The 25766-nt window shown below is 48.6% G+C and overlaps 1 non-coding gene and 1 pseudogene across 1 annotated transcript; one reads left to right on the forward strand and one right to left on the reverse strand.

The window, feature by feature from the left end:
* Positions 1 to 576: 576 nt before the first annotated feature.
* Positions 577 to 767, reverse strand: LOC121271441. Its single transcript, XR_005941719.1, has one exon. It is a non-coding gene; the product is annotated as a U2 spliceosomal RNA (small nuclear RNA).
* A 20237-nt stretch (positions 768 to 21004) lies between these two features.
* Positions 21005 to 21176, forward strand: LOC121271443 (annotated as a pseudogene).
* Positions 21177 to 25766: the final 4590 nt, after the last annotated feature.

Raw genomic sequence — 25766 nt, forward strand, 5'->3', positions numbered from 1 at the left:
CTGGAATGCACTGCCTGATAGCATGGCGGAGGCAGGTTCCATTGAAGAGGGAATGAGATGATTATTTGAATAGAAAGCATGTTCCGGGTTATGTGGAGAAGGCAGGAGAATGGCACGAGGTGAAATGTTCATTGGGAGAGCGGGTGCGTGCACGGAGGGCGGAATGGGCTCCTTGTGCAGTGTAAGGATTGTGTGAATGTGGATGTAGACGTTTCCGAGTAGCTGTGTAAAGTGTGTGAGTTTTGAGGTGTGAGTTTTGATTGTTGCTGTGTCAGCAGCAGCAGAGAGCTGCTTTAAAATGTTGTGAGGCAAAAGGTGCAGCTGAAAGATTGTTTGAGAGGTGTGTTAGCAAGTGAAAGATGTGTTTGTATGAGCGACGTAGAGTGTTTGTGAGATGAGAGTGCTGTCTGTGAGCACTGGTGAGCTTCTCTGCAGCTGCTGCAGGGGAGTGAGTGTGTGAGTGAAAGAGAAGGAGAGAAAGAAAGCTGGGTTTTGAAACAGATACATGGTGAAAAGTAAAGAAAGCAGATGTTTGCAAGAAAACTATTTTTAAGCATTGAAAATCCCCTGGAAATGGGGGGGTGCACCGTTCCCAGAGATACTGCAATACCAGGTCGATGCGTGGAGTGGACGGAGCAAGCCCCTATTCCATCTCCCTGCTCCAAAAATCAATTTAATATATGGTCCCCAGATAAGGGACGTATCAGATATTAAACTGATAAGAACAGATACTACACTTGATATTGACAAAAAAACCAAGAAGCAATACTGCTGCTGCCCTTGACTTCCCTGAGTGTCATATGCCTTCCCTCCTTTAAAGCAGACTGACAGCGTTCAAAGACTTTATATATATAAAAGCACTGACGCTTTCACTGTTGGCATATTTCTCCCGGCATTTCTAATTGGAACAGAAGGTTAATTTACAGAAGTTGCCTTTGTTCTCTCTTTTTCAGTGAGACTGCATCAGAGTTATGTAGATCGCCAGAATTCCACCAATCAGATGGGAGAGGGTTGTGCCTATCCACATGGACTGTCAGAGGCTGCTGTGGAACAAGCTTTTGAAAGCAGTTGTGTGTCTTGCAGGGCGTGAGTCACAATGCAGCAAACAACTGTGCAGAGCTGCACACATAGAATCCTAGACTGGTTACAGCACAAAAGGAGGCCATTCAGCCTGTCGTGTCTGCGCTAGCTCTCTGCAAGAGCAACTCCCCTAGTGCCACTCACCTGCCTTTTCCCCGTAGCCCTGCAAATATTTTCTCTTCAGATAATTATCCGATTCTCTTTTGAAAGCCACTCTTGAAAGTGCCCCCAGCACACTCTCAGGCAGTGCACTGCACATTCTAACCACTCGCTGCACAAGAAGGTTTCTCCTCATGTCGCCTTGGTTCTTTTGCCATTCACCTTAAATGGGGGTCCTCCATGTTGTGTTTCCCACCTTATTACACAAACACACCGACAACACAAAGAGGATTGCTAACTCAATTCTTTGATTTGAAGAGATGAAATATATACAACAATATCTGGGTCGCTAGGACAGCTCCTATCATCGGCCCGATAATTATACATGAGTATATACGTCACACCCTGCCTGGCGATGCACAGCAATTTTAGATACGCTCCTTAAAGGTATACCACAACAACTCCAAGCTGTACCCTTAAATAATAAGAACTATTTACATTACAACAAATTGCTCTTCTCTGTTTGAACCTACAATTGTACAAAGTGATCACCTTATGAGTCTCTGGAACGGAATGGTGGTTCTTTGATACTGTGAAGTTGGTTTGAGATTGCTGTACGTTCTCACAATTCTGGTTGTCTGTAGGAGTGTTGAGCTGGGATCGTGTCTTAGATCGCGTTCTGCTTGCGATGGGGTTACTTGGTGTTTCTTGTTCTGGTACTTCCCTGATTCGCCATCGGTTTCTTCACAATGGGTGCACGTACTTGATATGATCATGGTTCTGGACAGAAGCTGATGATTTCTGCCGGATTTCATGTTCCATCGGTTGGGTGTTGTAGTCATACCTTTTGTCCAATGTTTAAGCTGGGTGATTCTTTGCTCATGTGCATCCTTCACCTTCAGTGAATGCATCGACAAATGATGACTGGGAAGGGTTGTTCGCACTGTAATTCTGCTGGTGAAGGAGTGGTTGCGCTGAGCGCTGTCGCTCTAAGGTGTAGCATTGTGACAGGCCGTCACAAGCCTTGTTTACTTTGCTGACATTTCAAAAGTAAGGACTTTACAGTATGTACTTTCCGCCATGCTATTGGACCTGGGGCAGTGTGGTGATGAGGTAGTACGGTCAACTCCCCACTTTTCACACATCGGTGCGCAGACTGAACAACACCTGTGACCACTTCGAACCGGCCTCGGGTGCCAAGGGTAAATCGTGGCAAGAGCGAGGCCGTGTCCTTTGGGAACTGAACTAAGCTTTGTCCCTTTCAACAGCAGGTCAGACTGCCTGAAGCTGCTGGGGATATGGTTCGGAGGGACAAGGGCATGCATTAGAAACTGGAAGGAGTGAGTAGCCATGGTGAGTAAAGAACTGGGCATGTGGGAACAAAGCTCCCTCTCCATTGCGGGTAAGAACCTACTCATCAGGTGTGAGGCACTCTCGGGGTTGTTGTACATGGCGCAGGTCTGGCCCATTCCTCACTGCTGCGCTGTGGCGATCACGCGAGGCATCTTCCGCTTTATCTGGAGGTCAAAAGTGGACCGTGTTTGCAGGGACATGATGTAAAAAATCTCTGGATGAAGCCATAGTGCGCCAAGAGGCTGGGATTCGCATAGGCTCCTCGGGCTGTACAACACACATTGAATGTTTCCAGTGAATATCACATGTATCACTTTTGCCTTGAAGCACCTCAGAGTGAAACATGATCTATGTAGGCAACTTTAATACCATTGCACTATCTGACTGTCTGTTATGACCATTTTGAAATGTCTGTAATGTTCCTTCCTGCAATGGTTGCGCTAGATGTGTCGTGTAACTGGCAGGAAAAAACATGCCCAACATCACCCTCATCCTGATGGCCACCTTTGTGTATGGCTGTATCAAGCTGTGTGTAGACCCAAACACCAAGCGTCACCACGTGCTGAGGTTCTACCTCTCCCTGGTGTTGCGAAGGATGGGTCTGGCCACGCTGCCGCGGGACGCTCCAACTGCCATATCACCTGTCTCGTGTGGAAAAACTTATGCAGAGAAACACCTTTGACCGCAAGTCCATCACGCAATGGTTAGCACGTGTCACCCTAGAGGCTCTGCGGGAATAGAAGATGATGGATCCCGTCGGATGGTTCGCCGAACAGACTGTCAGGCTCATTTGGCAGAATGCCTCATCGCCACAACTTTCCAACAAGCACCAAGACATAGCTTGGCTGGTGCTGAGAAAGGACCTTGCCGTCATGTCCTTCCTACACACCAGGAGTCTCACCCCCTCTGCACGTTGCCCTCGAGGTGGCTGTGGTGGGGAAGTGACCGTTGCCCACCTCCTTGTGGAATCTGCCTTTGCAGAGAAGGTCTGAAGAGAGTGGCCGTGGTTTTTGTCGAGGCTCAAACTCGAGCAGTTCCGTGACACAGGTCTGGACTCTGTGCTCTACGGGCTGTTCCCAGGGACACACAAAGAGATAAGCATCAACTGCAGCTGGAGGATCAACTCCGTGAAAGATGCTCTTTGGCTGCCTGAAACTTGTTGGTCTTCCATTGCAAAGAGTTGGCACATTCCAAGGTCCAGGAATACGTGCTGAGGGACGCACTAAAGTTTCGGGCAGAGGCGCAATGGGGAAAGGTCGCTATCCACGACCTTTCAGCCATAGTGCGCCAAGGGGTTGAGAATTGCATAGGCTCCTCAGGCTGTACGACACACATTGAATGTTTCCAGTGAATATTACATGTATCACTTTTGATTTGAAGCACCTCAGAGTGAAACATGATCTATGTAGGCAACTTAAATACCATTACACTGTCTGACTGTCTGTTATGACAATTTTGAAATGGCTGTAATGTTCCTTCCTGCAATGGTTGCTCTAGATGTGTTGTGTAACTGGCAGCTAATGGGAAATTTCGAGAAACAGTCAGTCACAAGGGAGAACACGTGACAGGCATGAGAGACAATCCATGAGTCTTTGTAGCTGAGTTTCCGTGTGAGCAACTAGCTCACAGCGCGCAGGAGTTCTTCCATCGAGGCCTGTTGTATTTTGGTCTTTGCTTTCAGTTTGGGCAGTCAAAGAACAAAGAACAAAAAAAAAGTACAGCACAGGAACAGGTACTTCGGCCCTCCAAGCCTGCGCCGATCAGTCTGTGGAGCTTGCCGGCTGACCTGGTATGCAGCTAAAGTCCTTCCACAACTGCAGGGAAGGCAAAGTCAGGAGCGTTTCTCTCAGAGCGTAGTGAGTCTTTGGAACTCTCTTCCTCAAAAGGTGGTGGAAACAGAGTCTTTGAATATTTTCAAGACAGAGCTGGATAGATTAACAAGGCGGGGTGAAAGGTTATCGGTGGTAGGCAGGAATGTGGGGTTGAGGTTACAATCAGATCAGCCATGATCTTCTGAATAGTGGAGCAGACTCTTGGGGCCCAGTGGCCAACTCCTGCTCCTAAGTTGTATGTTCTTACATGTAGGGGCATTAGGTTTTACTGATTCCAGTGCTTCTCCTGCACTGAACCTGGAGAGTACTACGTCAGCTGCTGTTGACTTGTTTCCTGATGCCCTGCTTTCTTTTGTACGAGCTGTCTAGCATCCTCGTTATGGGCTTCTTTTGCTTGGCATTGGGCCTTCCTTTGAGCAGACTGTTGGTCTATTTCCTTTACCGGATGTCAGCATGACATCACCAGAAGGGAAATGTGTCATGTTATGAAGTCACAGTAAATAAGTCCAATGCATTCTATCATTATAATAACACAAGACGATGATCAGCAGTGAGAAGACAGGTGGCAGTAAGGATAAGTACAGGTACCAACAGCCTTAGATCCTATTAAAACATTGATAATGTTTCTCCCCTTCTCAAAGATTATTTCCTTCAAAATTTTAGAAATCTTTCAGCTTCAACCAGAAGTCACATACAAGCCAAACAACAAAACCACCTGCATGCACAGCACAGCACAGCATCTGCCAGCATGCAATGATGTCGGCTCTCTTTTAATCACCTTTCCACCTCCAATCAGTCCTATTCAGCAGGCAAGCAAAGGAGCACAGAAAATACATCTGCACGGCTGTTTCTAACTTCTAGAAAGGGAACAGCCTTATCCTAGGAAAGTGAAAAATATCTATACTGTCACAAAGTGATGAACTTGAACTGCAAACCCAACGCTTACCTGAGCTTGTGTCACAGTTTTTGCTGTCTATCTCAGCCAGTATTTTTCTGCATTCTCAGTCGCCCATCCTGGCTTCTTGCTTTCTCTGCAGCTTTCAGATGCCTCCCCTTGGCTGGCCTCAGTGCTCACTGAGAGATCAGCGCTCGGTATTATTTCTGTCCTCAGTGGAGAGAAATGGAGAAATGCTTGACTTTTTCAATCACCTTTTACCTCAGTAAAATCCAAGTAGAACCTAAAGTGGCAATGCTTCTCCCTCTCAGCACCCAACATGTCTTGCCTTTTCTTCAGGTTGGCTTTGAGTAAGCACTACAGATGCTGCCTGGCTGCCATTAGAGACAGTTTTCAAGTACAGAGACAAGGGGCAGCCCCATGACCCCTCCCCCGACTCCTGCATAATATGCAAATGTAGCACATTGTCTGAGTGCAATTTGGGAGCTGAAGATGGTTTCACAGTGGGATACAAGATATGAGGGGAGGTCACAGTCAACCTTTCCTCACAGACACACCGCTACATAAGCCCCTTTAAATTTGCGCGGCTGTGCAAAAAATTTAATGGGCCCGCACACAAACAAATCGGTCACGCACTGTAATGACTCGCCTCATTCAGTTCAACACAAATTAGGATCATGTTTTTAACCTGTGCCCTAGTTTTAAAATATTTTGTGTTCCATATTTACTTTCTCAATTCGTTATTCATTTACTGCCCATTGACTTATATTCTATTTTGTCTTGGACATGCATCACAGTTCATTCAGTCTCACTGGTTCAGAAAATTAAAATATTTAGTTTGATCAGGGTCTTACACTTGTCAAGAGGAGCTCTTTCAAATACTGGCCTGCTTTTGGAGGCCTGAAGTCACTGGAGCTGCACAAGTCAAGACGACCGAAGGCCTGATTCGCTGTGTAATATACTATGCAGCATCTTGTTGCACTAGCAGGCAGGAAGGAGTTTTCAGCAATGCAATTTAAAGGCTTGATACACTAACTACAAGTTCATTTCAGGTTTGTCATTTCAGGATGCTGCGTGTTTTTTTGCTCTGTTTTCTGACTCTGAAATTCTAATTCAGTCTGTGGAGAAGAGCTGTTGTTGCTGCTGTTGGTTTTCTTTATAACTGTTGTCGTTTTTTTGTGCAAAAATATACCTTATCCATAAAATATCTGAAAGAACATTACAAAACATTTCAAAATGGCCATCACAAAAAGTGCAATCATATTCAAGTTTTTCAAATAGAACATGTCGCACCCTGCGGCGCTTCAATACAATCAATGAACATTACAGACATTTCAACATGCTCATTACAGGCAGTCAGACAGTGCAATGGTATTCAAGTTATCTACATAGATCATGTTGCACTCTGAGGTGCTTCAATACAATTGTGATAAATGTAATATTCATTGTATACATTCAATGTGAGTCGTTCAGGCCGAGGGGTCTATACCTTTCCCAGCCCCTCGGTGCACTACGGCTGAAAGGTCTTAGACAGCGACCTTTCCCTGTTGCGCATTTGTGGCAGCTGCCCCAAGCTTTAGTGTGTCCCTCAGCACGTAGTCCTCAGCCTTGGAATATGCCAGTCTGCAACACTCGGCGAGGGACAACTCTTTGCACTGGAAGACCAACAAGTTTCGGGCAGACCAAAGAGCGTCTTTCACCGAGTAGACGATCCTCTAGCTGCAGTTGATGCCTGTCTCGATGTGCGTCCCTGTCCCTGGGATCAGCACGGCCAGCACAGAGTCCTGTATCACAGAACTGCTTGGGATGAACCGCGACAAAAACCACGGCAACTCTCTGCAGACCTTCTTTGGAAAGGCACACTCCACAAGGAGGTGAACAACGGTTTCGTCCCCACCACAGCTACCTCGAGGGCAATGTGCAGAGAAGGTGAGACTCCAGGAAGGATCTAACAGGGAGGGCATTTCTCACCACCAGCCAAGCTACGTCTTGGTGCTTGTTGGAAAATTCTGGCGACGAGGCATTCTGCCAAATGACTTTGACAGTCTGCTCGAGGAACCATCCCACAGGATCCACCCTCTCATCAGCTTGGATCAGGAGAAGGCCTTTGACAGAATATCGCACACCTACATGGTGGATGTGCTTTCCAAAATGTGGTTTGGGGAGGGAATTCGCAATTGGATCCAACTGCTCTACAGTGACATCAATAGCGCAGTCTCAATCAATGGGTGGCAATGAGATAGCTTTCCCATTAAATCTGGAGTCAGGCAGGGCTGCCCTCTCTCGCCTGTTCTTTTCGTGCGTTGCATAGAACCGTTTGCTGAGTCCATCAGGGAGGATCGGGGCATAAGAGGAGTGACGATCCCAGGCATGTTAGGCCATGGGGATAGTGGTCACACATGGGGAAAGGTGTCTTTGGAAGGTGCTAGAGATGCACATCCTCATGGGGCTGAGGGACCTTTTGTGTATGACCCACACGTCTGACTGTATCAGTCTGTGAATGAGCTGTGTTGCTGCATTAACGATTGCAGCAACCATCAGTGCTTTGGATGGTGGGAAGACTGTGGCCCTCAAATACCTGGCCGCTGGACCCCAGCCTCACCGACAGCTGCTGACCTGGCCGTCTGCCTCCTCCCCAGCTCCATGGCCTGCTCCTCATAAGTGGTGAGACGCTGCAGCACAGTGTGCCCACCACCAGTCCTCAGACGCTCCCGGCTATTGTTCTGTTTGTGCCTGGAGAACAGAGAAGAGGATTTATTGGGGCTGATCGCTCATGTACTCTGCACACGCACGCTGCACCCCAACCACAGTGGCCCATCTGAGGCCTCCAGCAGCTCCTGTCCACACTACTGGTGATCAGTCACCAGAAGATAGTCCGGCTGCTCCCACCCCCCTCCCCCAACAGACACCTTGGACACATTCAGCGTCCATCACTTTGAATAACACACGGGTCTTAGCACCCATGACAAAGAGGCAGAACTAGTTGCGGCGCTGAGGCCAGCAGATGGCTCTTGGCTACGACACCTTGAGGCACCCCTTCCACCATCTTATCACCATCAGTAAGACATGAGTTGCAGTTCTGAGTATGTGTCTAGCTGCCTCCCCTGCAGGTTGCCCCCAGACTACTCAAATGCCACAAACACCAACATATGCTGCGGGGAGAACCCATCTTCTCTTCAACCACTAAGGCTGCTGAAAGCATGGTCACTATCTGTTTGCCCACCCAGCGTGCACCAAATGCCCAATGCAGTAACGACACTAAGATGTGGGGCAGGGGGGTGGCCTCAAAGACTAAGGCTACCTGCTGGGTAAAATGGCCAACGCTGACATGATCCTCACCCTTCCAGAGCGCAACAAATCATTGAAGTGCTTGCAGCACTGGGTTCCTGTGTGCCACACAGCGTCTTGAGAGCTTGCTGTCTCCGCCACCTCCTGCCACGCCTGCCTGGTCACGTGGGGGCCCTCCTCCTCCCATCCTCCGGAAACAACACCTCCCGATGATTTGATACCTCTTCCAGGAGGGCAGCAAGGCAGGCATCAGGGAACCGAGAGGCACATTGGCTCCCCCGCTGGCCTACCCTGCAGCCTGCCCCCCTCCTCCCCTACCCTCACCTCTTCTGGAGCCCGGTCGCCGGTCATGGTGAACAGCCTAAAGGAGGCTGCCTGGCCTTTCTTTATACAGACTGCAAGTTCCCCATTGGAACCGGCGGTCTGAACACACCCGCTGCAGATTTGAATTTCCCACTGAACACGGGAGTCTGAAACGCGCTGGATGGGCCTTAATTGGCCCGGCCACGCAAAATGGCGGTGCGGCCCGTTTCACCAGCAGCGATTGGCTCCGCGTCCACCGCCGATTGGGTCGGACCCGCCCGCCCGACAAACACACAATTCAGCCCATGTTGCAATGACAGATATTGTGACTTTGGTGCACGACACTCTTCCCTCCGACTGGCACCCTAACCTCACTGCTGCCGGTAGACCTGGGCGCATGGCACACCTCCTGCTCGTATCTGGTGAGAATGAGCAATTGTGCCTACCCTCCGCCAGTCTGCAGCTGTTCAGCGTTATTGTGTGAGGTCTGAAAGGAGAGAGGAGCATTGATTAGTCCACCCTGTACCTGGATCACCTTTGCAGCACTGCCACCCCCACCTGAGTGAAACATCGCAGGGCTCATGTGAATCGTGACCCTGGAGCTGCCGTACACTCACTCTAAGCAGCCAGGGCTGTGACCCCCTTGCCTAGATGCTGCCTCCATCACATTTGCCACTCGCACTGTATCACCTTCCAAAGCAAGGAAGCACTACCACTTAGAACGCCAAGGGCAGCAGATGGATGGCTGCCCTGCTAGCTAGAAGTTCCCCTCCCAGTCAGTCAGCATCCTGACTTTGAAATGTTTCGGTGTTCCAGCAGATCCTTCAGGTCACTCCCAAAGCAGTCCTGTGGGTGCAAGTGCACCACGTGCAGCGGATACAGAAGAAAGCTCAGCACCACCCTCTCAGGGTTAGCTAGGCATAGGCAATAAATGCTGGCTCAGTCAGCCAAGGCCACATGCCGTGAAAGGGTTGGGGGAGGGGTGGGGGAGAAACCTCCTCTTTTACACATCCCACTCCCCATCTCACCTGAAGATTCTATACCCCAGAATATTGAGCAGCCAGTCCTGCCTCTCCCTCAACCAAGTCTCTGTGATATCATAGCTCCATGTATTAATCAACACCCTCAACTCATCTGCCTTACTCGCAAGACTCCTTACATTAAAATCAATGCCATCCAGCCTTGCCATCCCTTGTGCCTTAACTTGACTATGTACGCTCTGCCTTCCAGACTGACTCCGTTTTTCTTCAATACTTGCCTGTATATCACCCCTACTAAGTTCCCCTCTAAGCCATTCACCATCCTGACTTGGAAATATATCGCCGTTCCTTCACTGTCATTGGGTCAAAATCTTGGAGTTCCCTTCCTAACAGCACTGGGTGTACCTACATCACATGGACTGCAGCGGTTCCAGAAGGCAGCTCACCACCACCTTCTCAAGGGCAATTAGGGATGGGCAATAAATGCTGGCCTAGCCAGCGAAGCCCACACCCCATAATTCAATAATTAAAAAGAAATCCGGATCAGCACATCTAGAGTGCAGCTGCAAGAAAGCTGCAGCAACAGGCCCACAGCCGATGCCATAACATGTCGTGACTGAGGTGGACTGAAGTGGAAAATAAAATTAACCACAGGCGGAGTTAAATTGACTTCCAGGATATTCTCTGATTTTAAAAATCTGTTATTGAACCCAGACTGCTTGTTTTGACATTTCCTGGGGAATGGGTTAATCTGAAGAATGGAGCCCATTTCACAGCGGGAGCCTGCCAAAACTGACACGCGTGGGAAGAACAGAGACAAGAAAGGCAGCTGCGCAGCCATTGTGAAGAGGGAAAAAAATATTTGAGGTATTCAAAATTAAAGTGTTACGGTTAGTAAATTTTAAACTACCCGACCAACTTGGGCTAAGGCAAGGACTAAATCAGACTGAAAACTGGGAGTCTTGGAGAAGAAACTTCTCAAATGACCAGAAGTACATCAGGATTTAGTAAGAAATCAGAAGTACAATTTAATACAATTCTAAGTTTGCTTGTATTTGTGGATAAAGTAATCCTAAACAAAGATGAATTCTCAACTACAGTTGCTGAGATATTTAAAAGCCTTTATACAAATATTTTAAACACCAATGGTGGAATTTTACATAGAGGTAAAAACAAAAAAACTGCAGATGCTGGAAATCCAAAACAAAAACAGAATTACCTGGAAAAACTCAGCAGGTCTGCTTCTATCACTGCTTGCTTGTCCCTACAACCACAACCCCCCCTCCACTTCTCTCCCCCCACCACCCACCGCCCCCCCCCCACCCACACACACACACACACACACCTTAAACCAGCTTATATTTCACCCCTTTCCCATTTCTACTTAGTTCTGTCGAAGGGTCATGAGGTCTCGAAACATCAACTCTTTTCTTCTCCGCCGATGCTGCCAGACCTGGTGAGTTTTTCCAGGTAATTCCGTTTTTGTTTTGGATTTCCAGCATCCGCAGTTTTTTTGTTTTTATCTCTGTGTTTAATTGACTGCCACGACTCTTCAAGAAATGCCTTCCTTGAAGAAGTTTTGTTCGTCTCTGCGACAAGATTTCCGTATCTCTCTTTTGCCTTGTTCACCTTCATGGCTTTCCATTTCTCTCCTGGTGTTTGACAAGGTGTTTACTAAAACCTGCTTTCACAGCCATATCTCCTTTCTCAGTGACTGTCTCCATCTCCGACTTACCCCACATGGATTTCAACTGAAATTCCACCCCTCATGTTTCAAACCCACCCAGGATTACAGGTATCTCCGGGACATAAAACGTTTCTCGGACTGCTGTTCCCGTCACATTCTGAGATCCACACTCAGTGCCATGCGCCGTCATATGAACACACTCGACCTCTCCCCCCAGCAGCACCGCCGCACCATTTTTCAAAGCTGCGCGTGCCGCCAGTTTCATTTTATTCTTCGTCTCATCCGACGCCTCAACAAGAAACTTTTTCTCTTTCTCTCAAGTGCTAAGGAACGCAAGCTCCAACAACTCATCGACACCAACACCCATCTAGGACCCTCCACCCCTGCCTGTCCCTCCGTCCCCACCCCATCTTCCAATCCCAGTCCCGGCCGTGTATTCACTATACCCCCTGACCTTCCCCTCTCCGACGCTGAACGTTCAGTGCTCAGCAAAGGACTTAGTTTCATACCCTTACACCCTCACCTCAATGAATTTCGGGCTCGGCATGATACTGAACTCTTCTTCCGCCGTCTTCGTCTCCGGGCTCACTTCTTTGGGCAGGAGTCCTCTTCCCGTTCAACGGATCCTTTCACCCACCTCCAATATTCTCCCTCCACCTGGACCCCTCCCTCTGGATTCTTACCTTCTCTTGATCTTTTCATTGAGAACTGTTGGCGTGACATTAGTCGTCTCAATTTCTCTGCTCCTCTCACCCATTCTAACCTGTCTCTCTCTGAACTTACTGCACTCCATTCTCTCAGGTCCAACCCTGACATTGTCATCAAATCCGCTGACAAGGGTGGTGCTGTTGTTGTCTGGCGCACTGACCTCTACCTCGTGGAGGCTGAGCGTCAACTCCCAGACACTTCCTCCTACCTCTCCTTGGAGATGACTCACCACTGAACGTCAAGCCATTGTTTCCAGGACTGTCACTGACCTCATCTCCTCTGGGGATCTTCCTCCAACAGCTTCCAACCTGATAGTCGCCCAACCTTGGACAGCCCGCTTCTACCTCCTACCCAAAATCCACAAACAGAACTGTCCCGGTAGACTGATCGTGTCAGCTTGCTCCTGCCCCACAGAACTCATTTCTCATTATCTTGACTCCTTTCTCTCTCCCCTTGTCCAGTCCCTTCCCACCTACATCCGTGATTCCTCTGACACCTTATGTCACATCAACAATTTCCAGTTCCCTGGCCCCAACCGCTTCCTCTTCACCATGGACGTCCAATCCCTCTACACCTCCATCCCCCACCAGGATGGTCTGAGGGCCCATAGCTTCTTCCTCGAACAGAGGCCCAAACAATCCCCATCCACCACTACTCTCCTCCGTCTGGCTGAACTTGTTCTCACACTGAACAATTTCTCCTTCAACTCCTCTCACTGCCTCCAAATAAAAGGTGTGGCTATGGGTACCCGCATGGGCCCCAGATATGCCTGTCTCTTTGTGGGGTATGTGGAACATTCCTTGTTCCAGTCCTACTCCGGCCCCCTTCCACAACTCTTTCTCCGGTGCATCGACGATTACTTCGGTGCTGCTTCATGCTCTCGTCGGGACCAGGAAAAATTTATTAATTTTGCTTCCAATCTCCACCCCTCCATCATTTTCACGTGGTCCATCTCTGACACTTCCCTTCCCTTCCTTGACCTCTCTGTCTCAATCTCTGGTGATAGACTGTCCACCAATATCCATTACAAACCTACCGACTCCCACAGTACCTCGACTACAGCTCCTCACACCTCGCTTCCTGTAAGGACTCCATCCCATTCTTTCAGTTCCTTCGCCTCCGTCGCATCTGTTCCAATGATGCTACCTTCAAAGACAGTTCCTCTGACATGTCCTCCTTCTTCCTTAACCGAGGTTTTCCACCCACGGTCGTTGACAGGGCCCTCAACCAGTTCCGGCCCATCTCCCGCGCATCCGCCCTCATGCCTTCTCCTCCCTCCCAGAAACATGATAGGGTCCCCCTTGTCCTCACTTATCACCCCACCAGCCTCCGCATTCAAAGGATCATCCTCTGCCATTTCCGCCAACTCCAGCATGATGCTACCACCAAACACATCTTCCCTTCACCCCCCCTGTCAGCATTCCGTAGGGATCGTTCTCTCAGGGACACCCTTGTCCACTCCTCTATCACCCCCTACTCCCCAACCCCCTCCTATGGCACCACCCCATGCCCACGCAAAAGATGTAACACCTGCCCCTTCACTTCCTCTCTCCTCACTGTTCAAGGGCACAAACACTCCTTTCAAGTGAAGCAGCATTTCATTTGCATTTCCCCCAACTTAGTCTACTGCATTCGTTGCTCCCAATGTGGTCTCCTCTACAATGGAGAGACCAAACGTAAACTGGGTGACCACTTTGCAGAACACCTGCGGTCTGTCTGCAAGAATGACCCAAACCTCCCTGTCACTTGCCATTTTAACACTCCACCCTGCTCTCTTGCCCACATGTCTGTCCTTGGCTTGCTGCATTGTTCCAGTGAAGTCCAACGCAAACTGGAGGAACAGCACCTCATCTTCCGACTAGGCACTTTACAGCCATCCGGACTGAATATTGAATTCAACAACTTTAGGTCTTGAACTCCCTCCTCCATCCCCACCCCCTTTCTGTTTCTTCCCCCTTCCTTTTGTTTTTTCCAATAAATGATTTAGATTTTTCTTTTCCCACCTATTTCCATTATTTTTAAATATTTTAAAATCTTTTATGCTCCCCCCACCCCCACTAGAGCTATACCTTGAGTGCCCTACCATCCATTCTTAATTAGCGCATTCGTTTAGATATATATCACCAACTTCAACACCTATGTGTTCTTATGTTCTGTTGTCTGTGACATCTTTTGATGATCTGCTTCTATCACTGCTTGCTTGTCCCTACAACCACACCCCCCTCCAGTTCTCTCCCCACCACCCAACCAATCACCCCCCCCCGCCCCACACACACACACACACACACACACACGCCTTAAACCAGCTTATATTTCACCCCTTTCCTACTTCTACTTAGTTCTGTCGAAGGGTCATGAGGACTCGAAACGTCAACTCTTTTCTTCTCCGCCGATGCTGCCAGACCTGCTGAGTTTTTCCAGGTAATTCTGTTTTTGTTGTGGAATTTTACATCCCTGTCACTGTAGGGGCAGGACCATAAAATGTTGGCAAGCCATTCAAAGGTCCATTAACTTTGGAACCATATATTCTGCCCCAAGTTGTGGAGAGTGCAGACCTTAAAAGAAGGTCAAAACCACCCCCGGTGACTGCAGAGGGTCGGAGGAGCTGCTGCCCTCATCCGGAGCGCCCTGACAGGCAGTGTCTGCGCCGACGTGAGGTCCAAATCTACCTCCCCGCTAACCGCAGATGCATGGACACCGAGCGCCGATGCTTGGTGCCCACAACATCTCCCACATCGGGAATGACCACCTGTGGCCAGTACTCTGAGGGCTTGCAGGTCAGAGCATAACCAATCAGAAGAATTTCCATCCGATTGAAACCCCTCTCCAGGAGAGTCGCCAATCTCTCAGTGGAGGAAGCCTGAAACTCTGCCCTGAGGTTCGTACCTTCATGTGCACTCTGCCTGGACTCCTCCATCGCACAGACCAACTGAATCATCCCCTCATGTAACTCTGCCAGATGCAAACGCACTTCCTGCCGCTTGTCCTGCTGCATTGGTGACAACTCCAGTCATCAGTGCCGGACTCAGCATATGCCTCATCCCCTGCAGCCCTCCGGCTGCTGGCGCCATCGTCACTCACTGTCCCTACCATCTCCTCCAGCGATTGTGCAATTGTGCAGTGCCCTCTCCACTGAGACCCAGGACACTAGCTGACGGTAAATTCCCCACCCAGGTGTTTGTGTCTGTGCTGGGGGTGGGTTGGGGGTGGGTGTTGCGGGGTGGTGTCTTTGGGCGCGGTGATCTGGTGTTGATGCTGAAATTAACAACAAGTGAATAAAGGTAGATAAACCCCCTGGCCTGACATGTTATTCCCTCGGGCCTTCAGGGAGACTAGTGTAGAAATTGCAGGGGCCCTGGCAGAAATATTTAAAATGTCCTTAGCCACAGTGAGGTGCCGGAAGATTGGAGGGTAGGTCATGTTGTTCCGTTGTTTAAAAAAGGCTCCATAAGGAAACCAGGTAATTTCAGGCCAATGAGCCTACATCAGTAGTCGGTAAATTATTGGAAGGTGTTCTGAGAGATCGGATATATAATTATTTGGATAGCCAAGGGCTGATTAAGAATAGTCAGCATGGCTTTGTGCGTGGTAGGTCGTGTTTAATGAACGTTGTAGAGTTTTTCGAGGTGGTTACCAAGAAAGTAGATGAAGGAAAGGCTGTGGATGTTGTCTACAGGGACTTTAGTAAGGCCTTTGACAAGGTCCCACATGGAAGGTTAGTTCAGAAGGTTCAGACACTTGGTATCCATGGAGAGGTTGTAAACTGGATTCAAAATTGACTGTGTGGGAGAAGACAGAGAGTGGTAGTGGATGATTGCTTCTCAGACTGGAGGTCTGTGACTAGTGGTGTGTCTCAGGGATCTGTGCTGGGACCATTGTTGTTTGTTGCCTATATCAATGATTTGGATGATAATGTGGTAAATTGGATCAGCAAGTTTGCTGATGACACTAAGATTGGAGGCATTGTGGATAGTGAGGAAGGCTTTCAAAGCTTGCAGAGGGATCTGGACCAACTGGAAAAATGGGCCAGAAAATGGCAGATGGAATTTAATGCGGAAAAGTGTGAGGTGTTGCATTTTGGAAGGACAAACCAAGGTAGGACATACACAGTAAATGGTAGGGCACTGAGGAGTGCGGAGGAACAAAAGGATCTGGGAATTCAGATACATAATTCCCTGAAAGTGGCGTCACAGGTAGACAGGGTTGTAAAGAAAGCTTTTGGTATACTGGTCTTCATAAATTAAAGTATTGAGTATAGGAGTTGGGATGTTATGGTGAGGTTGTATAAGACATTGGTGAGGCCAACTTTGGAGTATTGTGTGCAGTTCTGGTCGGCTAACTACAGGAAGGATATCAGTAAGATTGAGAGAGTGCAGAGAAGACTTACTAGGATGTTGCCAGGTCTTAAGCAGTTCAGTTACAGGGAAAGATTGAACAAGTTAGGACTTTATTCCTTGGAGCGTAAAAGGATGAGGGGAGATTTGATAGAAGTTTACAAAATTATGAGGGGTATAGACAGAGTAAATGCGAGTAGGCTCTTTCCACTTAGATTACGAGAGATAAACACGAGAGCACATGGCTTTCGGGTGAAAGGGGAAAGGTTTGGGGGGAACTTCTTCACTCAGAGAATGGTGAGAGTGTGGAACGAGCTGCCATCTGACGTGGTACATGCGGGCTCACTGTTAATTTTTAAGAATAAATTGGATAGATACATGGATGGGAGAGGACTGGAGGGTTATTGACTGGGGTGCAGGTCAATGGGACTAGCGGAATAATATTTCAGTACAGACTAGAAGGGCCGAATGGCCTGCTTTCTGTGCTGTAGTGTTCTATGGTTCTATGGAGGAGGGTCGCTATTACCTCCTGAATGCCTTTTTCCACTGCCGGACTTAAGGGGTATTGCGCTTTCCGAGGTAATGCAACACACTCTTTACCTCAACCCGGGGTTTGGCTTCCCATCCAATACAAATTGTACAAAACATATTCTTCATACCGGGTTGGAATCCGTTTACAATAACATTAACCATCGCAGGTCCTCCTTCACCCTCTTTCAGACCTGAACATTCTGAAAACACTTTTCGTACTCATTCAACATAATCTCCCATATTTTTACTAATTGTGTATCCCGTCGGGAGTTGGGGATACAGGGAGGGCATGCTTCATTCTGTCTGACCTTGGTTTCCCTCTAGGGCGTTAACCTTCTCCTTAAGGTTGTCATGCGAGTCCTGCAGTCCTCTCATCTTGGAATCTGCTTGTTCCTTTGACGCTTCTAAGTACCAGTTGTAATAAACATCCCACTGAGGATGTTTCACTTTACCCCCTTTTGATTCTAGGGCTCCTCTTAAATGTGCTAATTTATCAAGATCCCAAGTGCCTTTCAATGGGAATTGCTTCTTGGGCTCATCTCGAGTTATTCTGTTCCATTTTCCCAAAAATTTGCAACTGTGCGGGCCATAATTTTGGTGAATATAATATGCCGGCGTTCCCTTAACAGGGACGGAAATATCCCTCTTTGCTACAGCAGCTCCCATGCTGATCCCTGCACTGTACCTGTTTCCTTAATTCACTTGAGGCTCCCTCTCCCTCTCTCTCTACCCCTCTCTCTCTCTCCCCCTCTCTCTCTCTCTTTCTCTCTCCCTTGTTCCTTCAAACACATTCACATACAAGCAGCAGATCCCTTTTCTTCCAATATTGTAACAGCGTGTACAATCTTCACTTGTTGGCTTACCTTTTCTTCTTACTGTGGACCTTAACCCTTGCAGCCCCAGGGACTCAAACCCCAGGTTGGTAGCCACGGGATCCCTGATCTCTCTGGGTTGCTCTCTAACAGTCAGGCTATGGCAGAGGTGTACTGCTCACATCAAGCACCCATATGCGTTCCGGGAGCGGACAGACACTGGCAAGTAAAAAAAACCAAAAAACTGCGGATGCTGGAAATTCAAAACAAAAACAGAATTACCTGGAAAAACTCAGCAGGTCTGGCAGCATCGGTGGAGATTCTGTTGAAGGGTCATGAGGACTCGAAACGTCAACTCTTTTCTTCTCCGCCGATGCTGCCAGACCTGCTGAGTTTTTCCAGGTAATTCTGTTTTTGCTCTGGTTAGTAAAGCCTTACCTGATTTGTTTGCCGGCTGAGTCTTCCATTGCCAGGGCACTACTTGTTGGTCTCACTTAGGCAGTCACACTTGCGATCTCAGTGGAACCTCCAACAAGCGGGGGTAGAGGACATCACAGTGGCCTCCACAGTGTCCAGAAGGCATCCCAGGAATGTGTCACTGAATCAGGGGTCTGCAGTCTTCCCAGCTTTTGGGGCCATGTTGCCATGGGAGCAGCCCTGGGCTGAAAGCATTGAGAATGCTGCAATAAAAGCAAAAAACTGCAGATGCTGGAAATCCAAAACAAAAGTAAAAATACCTGGAAAAACTCAGCAGGTCTGGCAGTATCTGCGGAGAGGAACACAGTTAACGTTTCCAGTCCATATGACTCTTCAACAGAACATTCATTCCTACTCGAAACGTTAACTGTGTTCCTCTCCGCAGATGCTGAGTTTTTCCAGGTATTTTTATTTTTGTTGAGAATGCTGCATGTGGCTGCAGTTTAAATATCGTGCCCTGTGTGAGGAAGCAGTGAGGTAACACACGCCAAGCAAATCAGAGGCTGCTGCCAGCGAGGCAGCATATCTCCTGTGGCTGCATAGTTAATGTGTGTGAAAATCCACCAATGCAGCCAACGCGTTAAACAACATTTTTGCACCTGCTACCGCACTTTGTGCAAATCTGGGATGATTACGTCCTTGGCCTTATTTAACCTTTAGTAAATAGTACATAAATAAATGTTTTTGAACAAAAGCCCATTGCCTCCAGCAAAATCTCTTCTCGAGGATGCAGCCAACAAACATTGAGGCAAACCCACAATGACCGGAGCTGACAGAACAGAACCACCAACGCATGCTCAGATCCACGGCACCCGGGACTGGGGATCTTCCACAGTGAATACAAGCTGGTAGATATACTAGTATATCTAGTATATCTATATATACTAGTATCAGTAATATCCATGCGAAACTTAAAATGCTGCTACTCCCTTCGCTCGCAGCTACTTATCTGGTCTTTTCCTCACTGAATTTGAATAAACATTCCAGGCTGCTGAATCAGTCAGAAATCAGGGACAAAGAGAGGCCCAACACCTTGACTTCTCCCCTGAGTCTTGCCCAGTAAACAACAGTCACTGAACTTAATTTGCTGTTGATCTCTAAGCTTGTCAAAAAGTACACTTTGTTTCATAAAATGTGTAAAGCTACATTCCAGAGCAGTTCAAATTTAACACAACATCAGTTTCATTCCATACAGGGTGTGACACTCTGAGGTGCCTCACTACACTTAGAGTTACAGGTTACATTTACAGTATTCATTTAATGTTAAACATACAGCCTGATGGGTTTTACACAGCTTCCAGCAACACTTGGCTTGGCCGGTGGTGAGAAAGGCTCTTCCAGTCTTTTTCATTCATTTACACAGAACGTGGGTATCACTGGCTAGACCAGCATTTATTGCCCATCCCTAATTGTCCTTGAGAAGTTGATGATGAGCTCCCTTCTTGAACCGCTGCAGCCCATGTACTGTGGATACACCCACATTGTGTTAGGGAGCGCTTCCAGGATTTGGATCCAGCGACAGTGAAGGAACGGCGACATATTTCCAAGCCAGGATGGTGAGTGGAGTGGAGGGGAATCTGTAGGTGGGGGTGTACCCGTGTGTCTGCGAAGAAACAGCAAGCCTCGCTCTTTGCCTCGGAGGCCTCTCAAGATGATCTTCCGGTCCAGAGTCCGCTCCGTGGAGCAGGATGAGACATGCTCACGTTTCTTCTTCCAAAAGGCACACAGAGAGAGCTCTGTGATCAGCAGCCTGAAGGATGAAGACGGCTCAGTAAAGTCATCACAGTCCGACATTTTGAAGATCAGCAAATCCTTTTATGTCAGATTGTATGATGTGAAGCCCACAGACAGTACGGCCTCCCAGTCCTTCCTGTCCTCCATTACAAAGGGCTTTGATGACAGTACTTGGGAGAGTCTGGACAAACAGGGTGGATGTGCTCTCGAAAATGGGATTTAGGGAGGGAATCCGCCACACGCCAGGAGTATCACCCCCTCTGCACGTTGCCCTTGAGGTGGCTGTGGTGGGGACAAGACCATTGTTCACCTCCTTGTAGATTGTCCCTTTGCAAAGAAGGTGTGGAGAGAGATGCAGTGGTTTCTGTCGAGGTTCATCCCAAGCAGTTCTGTGACACCAAAGTCGCCCTTTAGTCTTCCCGAAACTTGTTGGACGTCCAACGCAAAGAGTTGTCCCTGTCCGAGTGTTGCAGACTGGCACATTCCAAAGTCCAGGGCTACGTGCTGAGGGACGCACTAAAGCTTGGGGCAGCCGCCGTAAAGGCGCAATGGGGAAGGGTCGCTCTCTAAGACCTTGCTGCCACAGTGCACCGAGAGACTGGGAACTGTGTAGAGACCCTCGGGATGTACAGCTCAAAATGAACGTCAGCATTGAATTCTAATTGTATTATAATTGTAATGAAGCACCTCAGAGAGCAACATGATGTATGTTGATAAATCCAATACCTTTGTCTGATTGTCTGTAGTGACCAGATTGAAATGACTGTAATATTCATTGATTGTATTGATGCACCTTGTGATCCATGTGTACAAGTTGAATCTGATTGTACTTTTGTGAGGGTGATTTTGAAATGTTTTGGAATGTTCTTTCAGATATTTTATGAATAAAGTATATTTTTCAAACAAAAATCTGTTCTTATCAGTTTAATATCTGATACGTCCGATATCTGGGGGCCCATATATTAAATTGATTTTTGGGGCAGGCAGATGGAACAGGATCTTGCTTTGTCCACTCCACACATCGACCTGGTATTGCAGCATCTTCAGGAATGGTGCAGTTTTGCCTTCTGCAGGGTGAAAGGGAAACTGAAAAGAAGAAAAAGTCATTCAGAGCATTGTCCTGCTTTCCATCACTGATCTGGTTGAAGTGAACTTGTGCTGAGTGGCAGGACAGGCTCATTGATGCTAGACTGAGTGATGCCCCCTGTTGGGTTTTGGTGTAACTGCAGGGCTGCTGCTGGTATACACTTGCGCTGCTTGTCAGGGTCGAGCCCAGGACTGGACGATGCCCCCTGTTGGGTTTTGAGGCTGTTGCAGGCACTGCGTCAGGGAGGCAGTATCAAGCATCAAACGTCTTGATGCTCAATACTGGCTGTCGGGTCTTCAGCCCATGTTCGGCCACACGCAGTAAAACGGACAGTGAAACCGGAGGCCGAGGAAGACGGGACGGGGGCATGGGTTTCTGGGTTATCGTTTCTCGGCCTTGTGGCTAAGATCAGTTGTAGTGAAGATATGGCTAAAACCGAAGGTGCCCTAAATCACGGGTTCCGTAACACCGTTTGGGTGATGTTGAAAGACAGCGAAGGAAGAGCACTCATGGATCGTGCCTTCTTCATCAAGTGGATCCTTTTGGAGTCGTGTGGATTTGAAGCTGCGGAGATCTACTCCCTGTAGGATTTCCCCAGCTCTGGATACATTCGACGTGACCTTCAGGAATGTTTCTGCCTGCGTCAAGTTCCTGAAGGTGTTCGAGGAGAAGAGAGACCAGCTGGAGATGAGGATCCTGATGGTGGAGCCGCTCTTTGCTCTGCCGTTGCAACAGGACCGTGTGGTGACGGTGGATCTCTACAGCCCTCACGTCCCTGTCGCCGACGTGCTCACCTTCCTCGCCAGGCACGTCGACAAGGTTGGGAGCTGCACCGAGGTTAGAGACGCCTTTGGGATTTGGACATGCAAACGCCAGGTTAAGGTCACGCTCAAGACCGACGGTAAGGGAGCCATCTTCCACCCTCCTTCCAGCTTCACTTTCGGGGGAAGCTGTGGCTACCTTGTCTCCGCTGGGCAACCCAAACTTTGTCGCTCATGTGGCAAGTCTGGTCATGTGGCGGCCAACTGCAGCACCGCCCTCTGCAAGACCTGCAAACAGGAAGGGCACCAGACAAAGGACTGCAAACAGACTAAGTGCTGCAACCTGTGTGGCGAGGCAGCTCACCTCTACAGGACCTGCCCCAAACGCTGCCTCACTTATGCAGAGGCAGCCAAAGCCAACGAGAGGGAAGCAGAAGAAATACTTCGTGTCACTACTACCAAGGACACTTGCAACACCCCAACCACCATGGCCCCCAGTGAGAACAACGGAACAAAGGAGGACACAGAGAGAGACATCGTGGAGGAAAAAATTGAGGCAGCAGACAGCCAATCAACAGCACTGCCCCCTGATCCTCCCACTGCTCAGGAGAGTCAATCAATGGAGGAGGAGGAAGCAGCGGAAAATCAGCAGGAGGAGTGGCAGCAGGTGAAGAGAGCCAAAAGGAAGAAGGGGCTAAGAAGGGACCAAGCCACTTCCCAGACAAGTGACAAGAGGCGTCTCCAATACGACACGGATGACAAGGGCAGCTGCTCTTCAGACGAAGATGTGCTAGAGCGGCACCTACAGAAGAAGCGACAAAGCTCTAGGGAGTTGGAGGATGAGACACCCGAGCTCCAGAACATTGGAGACAATAAGGAGACCAGCTCACCCCAACTTTGCCCACAACCTAAAGAGGCCAGCGCACCTCAGCCCCAGGAATCTGGGAGCAGTGAGGCGCTCAGCGCACCCCAGCTCCAGGAAGCCAGGAGCAGCAACGCCTCAGAGGGGGAGAGGATTGGAGAAGCTTCTCCAACAGAGGACATTTCAAATCCCGTTCTCTGCACAAACCCCCAGATGCCACCTGAGTGGAACATCTCCAATGGGGAGGTTCAGGACAGTTTCCTCAGCCCATCCAAAGTGAGGCAATTTGTGAACACCATGGGTATGCAGGAGCAGACCAAAGGTCTGGGACTCTCAGAGCCTAAATGACTTAAAATGGGTGTAAAGATTGTATCCAAAAATGTGCGTAGCATTAAATCTACTACGCTATGTGTTGCGACCTTGGACCACCTTGCCAAGGTCAAAGCTGACCTGTTGTTTCTACAGGAGTGTGCAATACCGCACCTCAGCTCCTACAGGCAACAGTCAGGATGGTGGTCCCATGGGCCATTGATCTGGTCAGGAGGAAACGACTCTAGTTCCTCCGGCCTGGGGATTCTGCTGCGGGGAGGCAACTTCACCGTCTCCGAGGTTAAGGAGGTGGTGGGCGGGCGCCTCCTTGAAGCAGACATAATGTACAAGAATGCTCCACTCCGGTTAATTAACGTGTACGCCCCGGCACAAAAGGCCGAGCGGCTGGCAGTTTTTCAGCAGCTCCCATTGCTGCTGGTGACCTCCAGGCCGGTCATTCTGGGCGGCAACTTCAACTGCATCATCGATGTGGCTGGACGATCCGGCAGGGCCGACAGCAGATTGGATGCTACGTCCAGATCCCTGATGGAAACAGTAAAGGATGCTAAGCTGCACGACGTCTTCAGCAACCCTGCAGACAGAGCACAGCGTAGATACACCTGGTCACGGCCAAACGGGTCCATCCATTCCAGGATAGGATTCCTGTTTGTGTCCCGTGCATTCGCAGTCAGATCCACCAACGTCAAGCCGGTGTTCTTCTCTGACCACTGCCTCCTACTGGCTGAGTGCCACTTAGAGAAGGACCAGAGGGCAGGGGGGCATGGAAGCTACACTTGCAACTGCTGACCCCAGAGAACATTGAGGAGCTCAAGAGGGATTACAAAGGTTGCAGAACCGTGAAATCCCTCTTTGAGTCCCTGACACACTGGTGGGAAGCGATCAAGGGAAACATCAAGAGGTTGTTCATCCTCAAAGGCACCCAGAAAGCTAGAAAGGAACAGAGGGAATTGTCCCGACTCCAGAAAAACATGCAGAACCTGCTCCGGCTACAGTCGATGGAGGTCGATTTCAAGGAGGAACTCCAAAAGGTGAAGAGCCAGCAAGCCTTGCTCTTTGTCTCAGAGGCCTCCAAGATCATATTCCGTTCCAGAGTCCGCTCCGTGGAGCAGGATGAGACGTGCTCACGTTTCTTCTTCCAAAAGGTACGCAGAGAGAGCTCTGTGATCAGTAGCCTGAAGGAAGAAGACGGCTCAGTAAAGTCATCGCAGTCCGACGTTTTGAGGATCAGCAAATCCTTTTATGCCGGATAGTATGACGTGAAGCCTGGGACACGATCACTGTCCTGGAAAAAGGGGGAAGAAGTGCATCACCTCTTAAACCGGTTCAGTAACAGTCAGGGGAGTGAAAGGGACATCCGGAGACTCTGGATATTTATAGAGAACGGACAGTCGGTGGGAATTTGGGAAGGGAAGGAAGAAGGAAACATCATTAATTCAACAATTTACTGACACATATCTCTCTGTCTCCCTTTTGCTCCCTCGATCTGTTTCTGTCGCTTTCTGTTTTTCTCTCTGTCTCTGTCTGTCTCACACCCACTGTCTCACTTCCTTTCTCAAAATCTTTGTCTCTCTCTCTGTCTTTTACTTTGAATCTGTCTCCAGAGCACTAAATCTCTTTCTGTCCCTGACAACCTCTCTCTCTATCCCTCTTTGCCTCCATGTCTATCTCTCTCCCTCTAAATCTGTCTCTAATCCTCATTTCCTCCATGTGTCTCTCTCTCTCTTTCTGTCTCTGTCCATCTTTGCCCCCATGTCTCTCTCCCTCTCTCTCTCTGTCTCTCTCAATCTGTCTCTATCCCTCATTTCCTCCATGTCGCTTTCTCTCTCTCAATCGGTCTCTGTCCCTCTTTGCCTCCATCTCTCTCTCTCTCTCTATTTCTCTACCTGGGCTGAATTTCTCTCTGGGTTCGGAGACATGCTTCAGTGCGTGAATGGCCACACTGCTTATTTTCAGAGGAAATCTGCTTTTCCTCTGCATTCCTGAGCCCATGTCATTTTCCTCAGGTTTTTTTGTGGGTCAGGAATGCCGAGTGTGAAAAATACCACCCCGCCTCCCCCCAACCCTGGCTGAGGTCAGTTTCCCCATTTTAAATGGGGGTGAAAATCGGATTTCCGCCCACACACCATTTCCATTCAGAGGGTGCGGGGGTTTTGGAAACACATTAAAAACACATTAGGTTTGAGAGTTTGTGAAGAAAATGGAAAGCCTGCTGAGGAGTCTGGAACATTCTGCAAGGGAAGTATAAAGTCTTTTCACACTTTTATATATCCCTATTAGATGCTGCATTGTAATTTAGATGTGTTTTGGATGCAGTGATTCATCATAAGGATCTGTCTTTTAAAGGGAAGTTGAGCTTTACATTGACCAGCCTTGTGAATTTGTTCACATTTATCATGGTGTTTTTGCAATGGAGAAAGTACCATAATCCAGTGAAACGTGTTACAAAATGTCCTGTCAGCCTACGCTGTCATCTTTTCTACTGTGATTTAAATGGCTCTGGCTGATAAAAGAAAACATTGGTTTACACACATGAGAAAAAAACTACCCTTGAGAAAAATTTCACCACCTGCCCCCTTACTTCACAGAGAGCAGTCAATTATTTGGACAGCTGTG

Source organism: Carcharodon carcharias, chromosome 30 (genome assembly GCF_017639515.1).
Source record: "Carcharodon carcharias isolate sCarCar2 chromosome 30, sCarCar2.pri, whole genome shotgun sequence".
Lineage (NCBI taxonomy): Eukaryota > Metazoa > Chordata > Chondrichthyes > Lamniformes > Lamnidae > Carcharodon > Carcharodon carcharias.